We start from the raw sequence: 11,024 nt of genomic DNA on the forward strand, positions 1-11,024 counted from the left end.
AAAGGAGCATGATAGTCTTACTTGTGATTTTGATAAATTAAAAACTGAATATCATGATAGTCTAGCTCTATGTGCTAAATGCCATGATCTAGAAACTATCCAAAATGAGAACTTAGTACTTAAGGACACCTTGAAGAAATTCGAGGTTGGTAGCAAGTCCTTAAACATGATCCTTACAAATAAAGGTCATGTTCCTAAAAGGAGTGGAATCGGATTTGTGAGAAGTATTCACCAAAATCCAACCACCTTCATTAAAGGTCCTATCTTACATTTTCAACACCAAAGCAATTGCAACTTTTGTTGCAAATATGGACATATAACTTACCAATGTCCATTCAAGAAAATTAGTTCGAACAAATTGATTTGGGTTCCTGAAGGAACCATGATCAAGTCTATGCAACATGATAAACAAGTTAGATTAGTTTTTGAGGGCACCCAAAAGTAAATGGGTACCTAAAAATAATTCCTTCTTGTAGAAACATACACCATCACATGCTAGGAGCAAGGGATGGTATCTTGATAGTGGATGCTCAAGGCATATGACCGGATATCCATCCCAATTCTCCAAGCTCACTAGCATGGACGAAGGCTATGTCACCTTCGGAGACAACAACAAAGGCAAAATCATTGGCAAGGGAACCATAGGTAACAAATCAAGATTTTCTATTGATGATGTGTTACTGGTTGATGGATTGAAACATAATCTGTTGAGCATTAGTCAATTATGCGATAAAGGTTATATCGTTAGATTTGAATCAAATATGTGCATTATTGAAAAACCAAATCATAACATGACTATGATTGCTTTAAAACAAAATAATGTCTATACCATCAATCTTGATGAACCAAGTAATGAAATATGTTTCTCCGCCGTAAATGATGATGCTTGGCTTTGGCAAAGGAGATTAGGCCATGCAAGCATGAAAACAATATCTAAAATCTCATCTCAAGAATTAGTACAAGGGATTCCGAATATGAAGTTTATTAAGGATAAGGTATGCGATGCATGTAAACTAGGCAAACAAATAAAAACAAGCTTCAAACCAAAAAATCAAATTAGCACCACTAGACCGTTACAATTGATCCATTTGGACTTATTTGGACCAATTGATACAACAAGTCTAGGTGGAAGCAAATATGCTTTTGTGATTGTGGATGACTACTCTAGATACACTTGGACCTATTTCTTAGCTCACAAAAGTGATTGCTTCAAGTGTTTCTCTAAATTTTGTAAACTCACTCAAAACGAAAAAGGCTTTATGATTTCATCAATTCGGAGTGATCACGGTGGTGAATTTTAAAACCGTGACTTTCAAAATTTTTACGAAGTTAATGGGTACAATCACAACTTCTCAACTCCAAGAAATCCTCAACAAAATGGAGTAGTTGAAAGGAAAAATAGAAACCTACAAGAAATGACAAGAACTATGTTAAATGAACATAGTTTACCCAAATATTTTTGGGCCGAAGCCATAAATACGGCTTGTTACATCATGAATAGGGTCCTAAGAAGACCATCTCTATCAAAAACTCTCTATGAATTATGGAATAACAAAAAACCAAATATTTCTTATTTTAAAGTTTTTGGTTGTAAATGCTTCATTTTAAATGAAAAGGATGCCCTAGGTAAATTTGATGCTAAATCCGATGAAGGCATTTTTCTTGGTTACTCCTCCGTTTCTAAAGCCTTTCGTGTCTTTAACAAAAGGACCTTAGTAATAGAAGAGTCTATTCATATAGTTTTTAATGAAATTTTTGATTTAAAGAAAAATGATTTCGATGATGATCTTGTTTTTGATAATTTAAATTTAAATGAACCCCCTCCTCGAAAAAGCCATTTGAATGCATCTTCTTCCAAAATTTCTTTACCCAAAGAATGGAAGTATGTAGATGCTCATCCAAAGGAGCTAATTATAGGAGATACAACAAAAGGGGTTCAAACTCATTCTTCTTTCAAGAATTTTTGTGCTAATGCCGCTTTCCTTTCTCAAATTGAACCTAAATGCATTGACAAAGCCTTAAAAGATGATTTTTGGGTCATTGCAATGCAAGAAGAATTGAACCAATTTGAGAGGAATGAGGTATGGAAGCTTGTTCCTAGACCAAGTGACCACTTAGTCATAAGTACTAAGTGGGTCTTTAGAAACAAGCAAGACGAAAATGGTATCATGGTTAGAAACAAGGCTAGATTAGTGGCGAAAGGTTTCAACCAAGAAGAAGGTATCGATTACGAAGAAACCTTCGCTCCCGTGGCTCGATTAGAAGCCATAAGGATGCTCCTTGCCTATACTAGTAGTAATAATTTTAAACTATTTCAAATGGATGTCAAAAGTGCTTTCTTGAATGGTTTTATTTCCGAAGAAGTATATGTCGAATAACCTCCCGGATTTGAAAATTCTCTTCTTCCTAACCATGTATTCAAATTGACTAAAGCTCTCTATGGCTTGAAACAAGCTCCAAGAGCTTGGTATGAAAGGCTTAGTTCATTTCTTATTTTAAATAATTTTACCAAAGTCAAGATTGATACTACATTGTTTATTAAACATTTTAAAAATAATTTTCTTATTGTGCAAATTTATGTTGACGATATTATTTTTGTCTCTTCGGATGAATCACTATGTGAATCATTTGCCAAATGTACGAGTCATGAATTTGAAATGAGTTTAATGGGTGAATTAACTTTCTTTTTAGGATTATAAATCAAACAACTTAGTGATGGTATATTTCTTAACCAATCCAAATATACAATAGAATTGTTAAAACGATTTAACATGGATAATTCAAAAGCAATAAACACCCCTATGAGTATTGCGACTAAGTTAGATATGGATGAAAATAGTGAAAATTTCGATCAAAAAACATATAGGGGAATGATAGGTAGTCTACTCTACCTCACCGTGACTAGACCAGATATTATGTTTAGTGTAGGACTTTGCGCTAGGTTTCAATCTAATCCTAAATTATCTCATCTTAAGAGTGTTAAAAGAATATTTAGGTTTTTTAAAGGAACTCCAAATTTAGGATTGTTGTATCCAAAATCTGAAAAATTCGATCTAATAGCTTATGCAGATGCCGATTTTGGCGGATGCAGGATAGATAGAAAAAGTACATCCGAAACATGCCAATTTTTAGGACATGCACTTGTTTCTTGGACTTCCAAGAAATAAAATTCAGTTGCACTATCTACGGCGGAAGCCGAATACATTGCTGCAAGTGCATGTTGTGCACAAGTTATTTGGATGAAAAATACATTAGAAGACTATGGAATTCATTAGAAGGGAATTAGGTATGTTAAATTGTCCCTAAAAATAAACTTGTTTGAATGGATTTTCCGTAAAGTTTTTCATCCTCTCTCTGTTCCTCGATGAATCTGATCCTTCTCTTTCGATTCTAAACGACATGTTAAATTATCTTATCCTATCTTGAGTCAAACACCGCTCCCATCTGATCAAGATTAATGATTTTATGATATTTTATGAATCTCGAAATTGATTTTGATGGCTTGATTATGAGTTTCAAGTTGACGATGTAAATTTAAATGAGTTTATATTCGAATTATGATCTTGACTTATTGGAGTTACTACTTGATATTTTTTAATCACAATCTCTTCCTTGCACACCTACAATTTGTGTTATTTATAGAAAGAAGAGATTTGATAAAATGGATGAATGCTGAATTTTCCTTTAGGTGAACTCTTCGTAAATATTTTAGCATACTTAATTTTGGATGATGGATTTTCATATGATCAATGCTGAATTCCTGATATTATAATAACAAGTTTTATTCTTCAAGTCTCATTCCCTTTTTGTTGATGACAAAGGGGGAGAAAAGTGATGACTTGTACCATTTTGATAGCATGACTTATATGAATTTCAAAAGCATGTGTGATATGAATGTCTTATATGCCTTGCAAAATGTCTTGCAAAATCCTTGAGAATATCGCAAGATTGATTGATCATATTGAAAGCATGCCTTACATTTATATCAAGAAATTCATGTTGAAAATCTTTATCTCCTATCGTAGTAAAAATTGTCTCTTATCATTCTACTTGAAAATGATTTTCATCGAAGTTTTGTATTTACTATTGTTTAATGAGAATAACGATAAGTTCTACGGTTAGAACTTATCGGTTTATGCTTGAATTCTATGGATGGAATTCAAGTGTTTCCATCTTCTCATAATATGACATATAGATAGGGGGAGTTATGTTTAACTCCGTCATCAATTGATTGTCATCATCAAAAAGGGGGAGATTGGTGAATCTCGGATTTTGATGATAAAATCAATTGATGGGTTAATTGATCTAATCCATATTATTGAGTTAAGTGTGCAAGATTAACTACGATAACCAGAAAATACAAAGCAAGAATACCAGAGTCAAGATCGATGGACGTTTAAGAGTCCGAAGAATCGTCGGAGATGCTGCCGAAACCAACCGAGAAGAAATCGGAACCTATCGGAATTTTTGGAAGTTCGTCGAAGAGATCGTCGGAGGTTCACGGAGATCACCGAGAAGGCTCGGCTACTCGTTAAAGTCATCACAAGATCGGGAGCTTGCAGGGAGTCCGTCGGAAGAAGTTCGTCGGAAAGCTCGCCGGAACAAGACTCGACGTTCGCGGTTGAAAACTTGCTTAGGATGGTTTTTTTGTTATGTAGTTCACTTGTAATTAGGATTAGGATTAAGAGATAATCCTATATCCTGGTTAGGGGCCAATTGGGCCCAAAGTCAGATTTGGTTTGGGCTAAAATTAAGCCAAACCAGTGAATCGGAGAGCTAGGCGGTGGCACCGCTTGGCTGGGTGGTGGCACCACCAGCATCGGGAACATAAGAGAATTCAAATTTTTTGGAGCCCAAATTTGAATCCTCTTGAGGCCTATAAATACCCCTCAAGTCTCAATTGAGAAAACAACTTTTGAGAAGCAATTGATTGAGAGAAAGTCTTAGAAAGTCTTAGCAAGTCTTGTTTTCAATTTGCTAGAGAGTTCTCCTCCTTCTTTCTTGCTAAAAATTTGTAAGAGGTTGAACTGCTTGTAAAAGGTTGTAAGAGGGGTATTTGCCCTTCCATTTCAAGAGATTTGCTAGTGGAAGGTGGGAGCCTCATCGAAGAGGGGCCTCGCAAGTGGATGTAGGTCATTTGACCGAACCACTCTAAAATCGACGTGATCTCTGGTTTGCATTTCATTATTGCTATTTACATTACTGCAAACCTTCTTACATGCTTTAGTTCCTTATTACCTTTGCTTCGTAACTTTAAGAATATGCTTTCAAGTTAAGCTTTTCAAGTTCCGTTCTTATCGTACGAAAGATTTGTCGAAACCAACATTTTAATCCGCTACACTAATTCACCCCCCCCCCCCTCTTAGTGCCGCTCCGATCCTAACAATTGTCAAACTGGGCGATGGTACCTCCTAGTGTTAGGTGATGGTATCGTCAGATTGGGCGGTGGTACCACCCAATGTCAATGTTGCATATGGTGGTACCGCCCAGCATAGGCAGTGGTACCACTAGTACCCGAAAAACCTAGGATGAGACCTTTTTTGGCTCTATTTTTTAAGTCGATTAGGGTTTATAAATACCCCAGCTATTCCTGCATGAAATAGCAAGAAAGTTGAGGAAAACTCTATGATTCTAAAGTTGTAATCCTTATCAAAAAGTTAAGTTCCCTCCTCCTAAAGCTTAGAGAGAATTCTTTGGGAGGTGTGTGAGGGATACCTTATAAAAAAGGGGTGTAAAGATTGTCTCATAAACCTGTGAAAAAGAGAAAGTGTAAAAGGATAGTTGATCTTCACCCATTGAAAGAATATTGTATAGTGGAAGCCGGAGGCTTCGAGTAAAGAGGAATCAAGAGTAGATGTAGGTCACAACGACCAAACCATTATAAAAATCTGGTTTGTATTTCTATTTTGCTCTTTACTTTCATTGTAAACTGCTTTACTTTCACTATGCTTCTGTATGCTCTCAAGTTAAGCATATTTCCTATACGAGCTTTGTCGAAATGTTTTTCTCGAACGAGATTTCTGACTCGACATGATTTTTATCACTGCACTAATTCACCCCACCCAACCCTTCCCCTCTTAGTGTCATTCTTGATCCTAACACAATAGACATAAATATTTTAGGAAAACTTAAATTGGATCTAAATAGACATATGTTACTAGTTTTCTATATATATATACATATATATATATATATAGGTATATATATACATGTATATACATGTATATATATACTAATATATACATGTATATACATGTATATATATACTAATATATACATGTATATATATACATATATATACATGTATATATATATATATATATATACATACATATATATACATATATATATACATACATATATATACATATATATATACATACATATATATACATATATATATACATACATATATACATATATATATATACATATATACATATATATATATACAAATATACATATATATATATACAAATATATATATATATATATATACAAATATATATATATATACAAATATATATATATATATATACAAATATATATATATATATATATACAAATATATATATATATATATATATATATATTAGGCTGTAAGGCTTTACTAAATGGATCAACAATCAATATGATGAAACTCTGATTCTCAATTGATATTAGTTATTTCTGGGCTCTCTATCTAACTATCAAGTATTTTATGACTTAATACATAAAATTACTAGAGTACTTACCATTTTTAAAGAAAAAATATTATAATATATCAGAAAGTATCCTTAGTGACTTAGCATTTGAGTTTGACTATATCAAGTCAGAGATAAAATTTCACAATTATAAAGCTTGATTAATGGTCTTAAATCATGAAATCAGCTTCTATTTTCATAATACAATTTGTTGAATCTCGGATTTTGATGATAAAGTCAATTGTCATTTGTTATCTAATCAATATGTTGAGATAAGTGTGCAGGATTAACTACGATGGAAGTAAGACATGTAGTAGGAGTTACGTCGGAATCAAGACCATGATCACGTTGGGGGTTCGAGAGTTCGACGGAAGTCCAGACGGCCGTCGGAGGTTCTGCGGGAACAAATCTGAGAAGTCCAGGAGTTTGCTAAAGAAGCTCATCGGAACTCGCCAAGTGGATCGTCGCAAGTCCAGGAGTTTGCCGGAAGTCCTTTAGAGCATCGCCGAGGGTTCGTCGGATGTTCACTGGAAGTTCGTTGGAAGCTCGTCGGAAGAAGTGATTGATGCACCGGAGCAAGTTGTAGTAAATGTCTTAAGAAATATCGTAGTTAGCATTTAGATTAAGTTAGGAATGGGAGGTGATCCCATTAACTTAATCTGGGGGCAATTGGACCCTTGATATACCCAAATTGGGCCGAATGGATCAGCCTATTCGGACCCAGATTTTCTGGTCGATAGTGGCACCGCCTAGGAGCTCAGGAAAGCTGGGCGGTGCAACCGCCCAGGTCAGGCGGTGGTACAGTGTTAGGACTCTAGCTAGGAGAGTCCTAATTGAGAGGGACATTCATGTAAAACCTACCTAAGCCGACCCCTATTAAAGAGGTGAAGAGGCTGGCTAGGGTTAGGAGGTTATTTCTTAGAGATGAATTAGGAGTTGTAAAGGAACAAGAGTCTTGAGTAGAAGTCCTATTAGGAGTTGGTTAGAAGTACGAGTCTTAAGTAGGAGTCCTATTAGGAGTTAGGGTTTAGAAACCCTATAAATAGCCATGTATTCCTCCTCTTTTGATAAGCAATAGATGAATCTTTTCTGTAGCCTTTGTGCAGCAACTTGGAGGGAGGAACCCCTATAGAGTTCCAAGGAGGCTGATCCCCTAAAGAGATCAGCCCCAAGTTTAGAATCTGCAAGGGTTCTAACACATGGTATCAGAGCAGCGTTCTTGGCGTCTCACTGCCCTTCCACAGCCATCCATCAACCATCCACAACCGTCCAAAGCAATTCCCACAATTGCTTAAGAGATCGTTGCCAAATTCCGTCGTCATCTCCACCACCACGGATCATCCTTTGATCTCCCCGTGAATTGTAACAGGTTCTGGTTTTCTACCTTACTGCTGCTACAATTTAGTTATACTTATTTGAAAATCTCAAAAAAATTATTCCTATATTGCTGCATAAACTTTTCGTCATAAAGTTTTCATCTCTACGACGAAAGATACATTACAGAATTCCAACCGTATAGCACCGTTTGTTTGATCTTGCTACTGTGTTTTTTCTATCCAAATCTCTACGAAATTTTTATGACATCTTTGACATTTCCTAACAGCAGATTTTCTTTGGTTTTGTCAAAAATTTCTCAATATAAACCATTGATATTTTACGTCTAATCTGCTATACTTGAAAATCTGCACTGTAAAAATTTCAGCCGCATAGCACTGTTTGTTTGATCTTGATACTATGTTGTTTCTATCCAAATCTCTACAAAATTTTTATGATAACTTTGATACTTCCTAACAGTGTAATTCCCTTTAGTTTCATCAAAAAATTCTCAATATAAACCACTGATCTTTTACGTCCAATCTGCTATACTTAAAAATCTGTGCTACAGAAAATTTCAGCCGCATATTATTACCTTAACCCATCTATTTGCTATATTTTTTGAATGAAATTTCTTATACACTTCATAGATCATCTTGGCTTCCATCTAAGATTGATCTATCAAGAAATTCATCTCTAAAAATGATTTTGTGTTGCTGCAAATTTTCATCGTAACCCGCTGAAATTTCTGGACGAGAATTCTGCAATCGCAAATTGCAACAATTTCCTTGCTGTTATACTGCTGAAATTTTCTTGATTAAATTAGATATTCTTGCTGTCATATAAACTGTGATTTTGCTATCAATTCCCTCCACAATTCTCTTAAGTTTTTGGTGGAAATTACGTTGAGAAACCATTGTTTCTTCGATGACAATTCTACCCGTACAAGACAGCACATACTTGCTGCAACTTCCACTTATTTCTATCAAACCTTTGCTACCATCTACCATAGATCCAAAACTTTCATCTACAGCCCTAAAACTTCACCAAACCACACTCTCAAACTGCACCCAAAATAGCCACAAAACAAGCCTAAACCGTAGCCTACATCCACCAATCTACCAACCCTTTCGACCATCACCTCTCTCAACCAATACATGCCTTTAACTCGACAACAAAAGAGAGATCTTAACATCAAAGATTTGGCAGCATATACTATGGCATCTGAGGAGATAATCAATGCTAAATTCAAAGCCTTCGAGGTGCGAATGGAGGATAAGATTCGGACGCTCTTTACCGAACTCAGATTGGGCCGACCACTAAGCCCGAAGAAATCACATCAAGGAGAGAGCTTTGCCCAATCGCACCAAGCCCAAATATATGACTTCCAAGAGAGGGGAAGCTCTATGACCAACCCCAACTATCCATGCATGAGAGTGGACTTCCCTAGATAGGAAGAAAGAGACCCAATTGGTTGGATCTCACGCGCGGAGCGATATTTTCGGTACCATAAAACTGCGGATGCATCTATGGTGAAAATTACAGCTATACATCTTGAAGGGGATGCTATACAGTGATTTGACTGGTTTGAACACACTTATGGAGTCCTTTCATGGCGACAATTTAAAGGACTATTGATCCGCTTCAAACCAACCGATTACGAAAATATTGACGGACAACTAGCAAAGATCTGACAAACCTTTACCATTCAGGAGTACCAAACCAGGTTTGAAAGGTTATCTAATCAAACTCATGATTGGTCTCAAAAACAACTATTGAGGACCTTCATTGAGGGCTTGAAACCAGAGATCCGAGAAGAAGTTAAAGCGCGACAACCATATACGCTTATGGCAGCCATCTCTTTCGCACCACATCAAGAGGAGCAATTGAACCATGAAGCTCAGAGGACTAGGGTTGCTCCTCAACTAGTAATATTGAAGCCCTTAGCCCCCCCTACTATCGACCAAGTCTCTACACCAAAGAGGTTAACAAGAGAAGAGCTTCGGGAGCAATATGCGAAGGGGTTATGTTGGCATTGTGACGAGCCGTGGAGCCGTGAGCATCACTGTAGTAAAGGGAGACTTCTTATGATTGAACCAATAGAAGAAGAGGTCATTGAACATCTAGAAGAGAGCCTTGAACATGAAGAAGAAGATGCAGAAGAAGAGCCACAACCGACCAAAGTTACGGTACATACACTAGCCGGCTACTCAAACCCGCAAACGATGAAAGTTGGAGGCCTTCTCAAACAACAACCGATTACTGTTCTCATCGACACGAGCAGTACTAATAACTTTTAAATAGTAAGGTTACTATCCAGATGGCCTTACCTATTAAGAATTGCAATAGGTTTGACATTAAGGTTACCGATGGATGGATTTTGAAGTATGATTGTAGGCGCCCGCAAGTGAAACTGTTGCTGATCATGAGGCCTTACCAAGAGATAATTGCATATTTCTTCCTTCTCCCTCTTGATGATCATGAAGCCATGCTCATAATTAAATGGTTGACGATATTAGGTGATATTTCTTGGAATTTTATGCAACTAATTATGAAATTTTACAGTAAGGAGAAACAGGTGATACTGAACGAGAAACGTGGGGGCGACGTAACGACGATTTGCACACAACAAATGGAGAAGGTTTTACATAAAGCATGCAGCAGATTTTTTGTACAACTTGAGCAGCAAACTAAGGGAGAGCCAATAGAATTTGAAGATCCAAACCTACTTCCTTTGCTTGCTGAATTTTCAGATATATTTGATGAACCGTACAACCTACCTCTTACCCGTCGGCATGATACTTATATAACGATTCTTTCAGGCAAACCTCCAGCAAATACTCAACCATATCAATATCTACATCTCAAGAAGGATGAAATAGAAAGAATTGTAAAAGAGATGCTCAAAACAGGAGTTATTCAGCCAAGTTGCAACCTCTACTCTTCACTAGTGCTACTTGTATGCAAGAAGGACGGAACATGGCGAATATGCATTGATTACCGAGCTCTCAATGGCATAACCATCAA

This window comes from Musa acuminata, chromosome BXJ2-7 (assembly GCF_036884655.1).
Source record: "Musa acuminata AAA Group cultivar baxijiao chromosome BXJ2-7, Cavendish_Baxijiao_AAA, whole genome shotgun sequence".
Classification (NCBI taxonomy): Eukaryota; Viridiplantae; Streptophyta; class Magnoliopsida; order Zingiberales; family Musaceae; genus Musa; species Musa acuminata.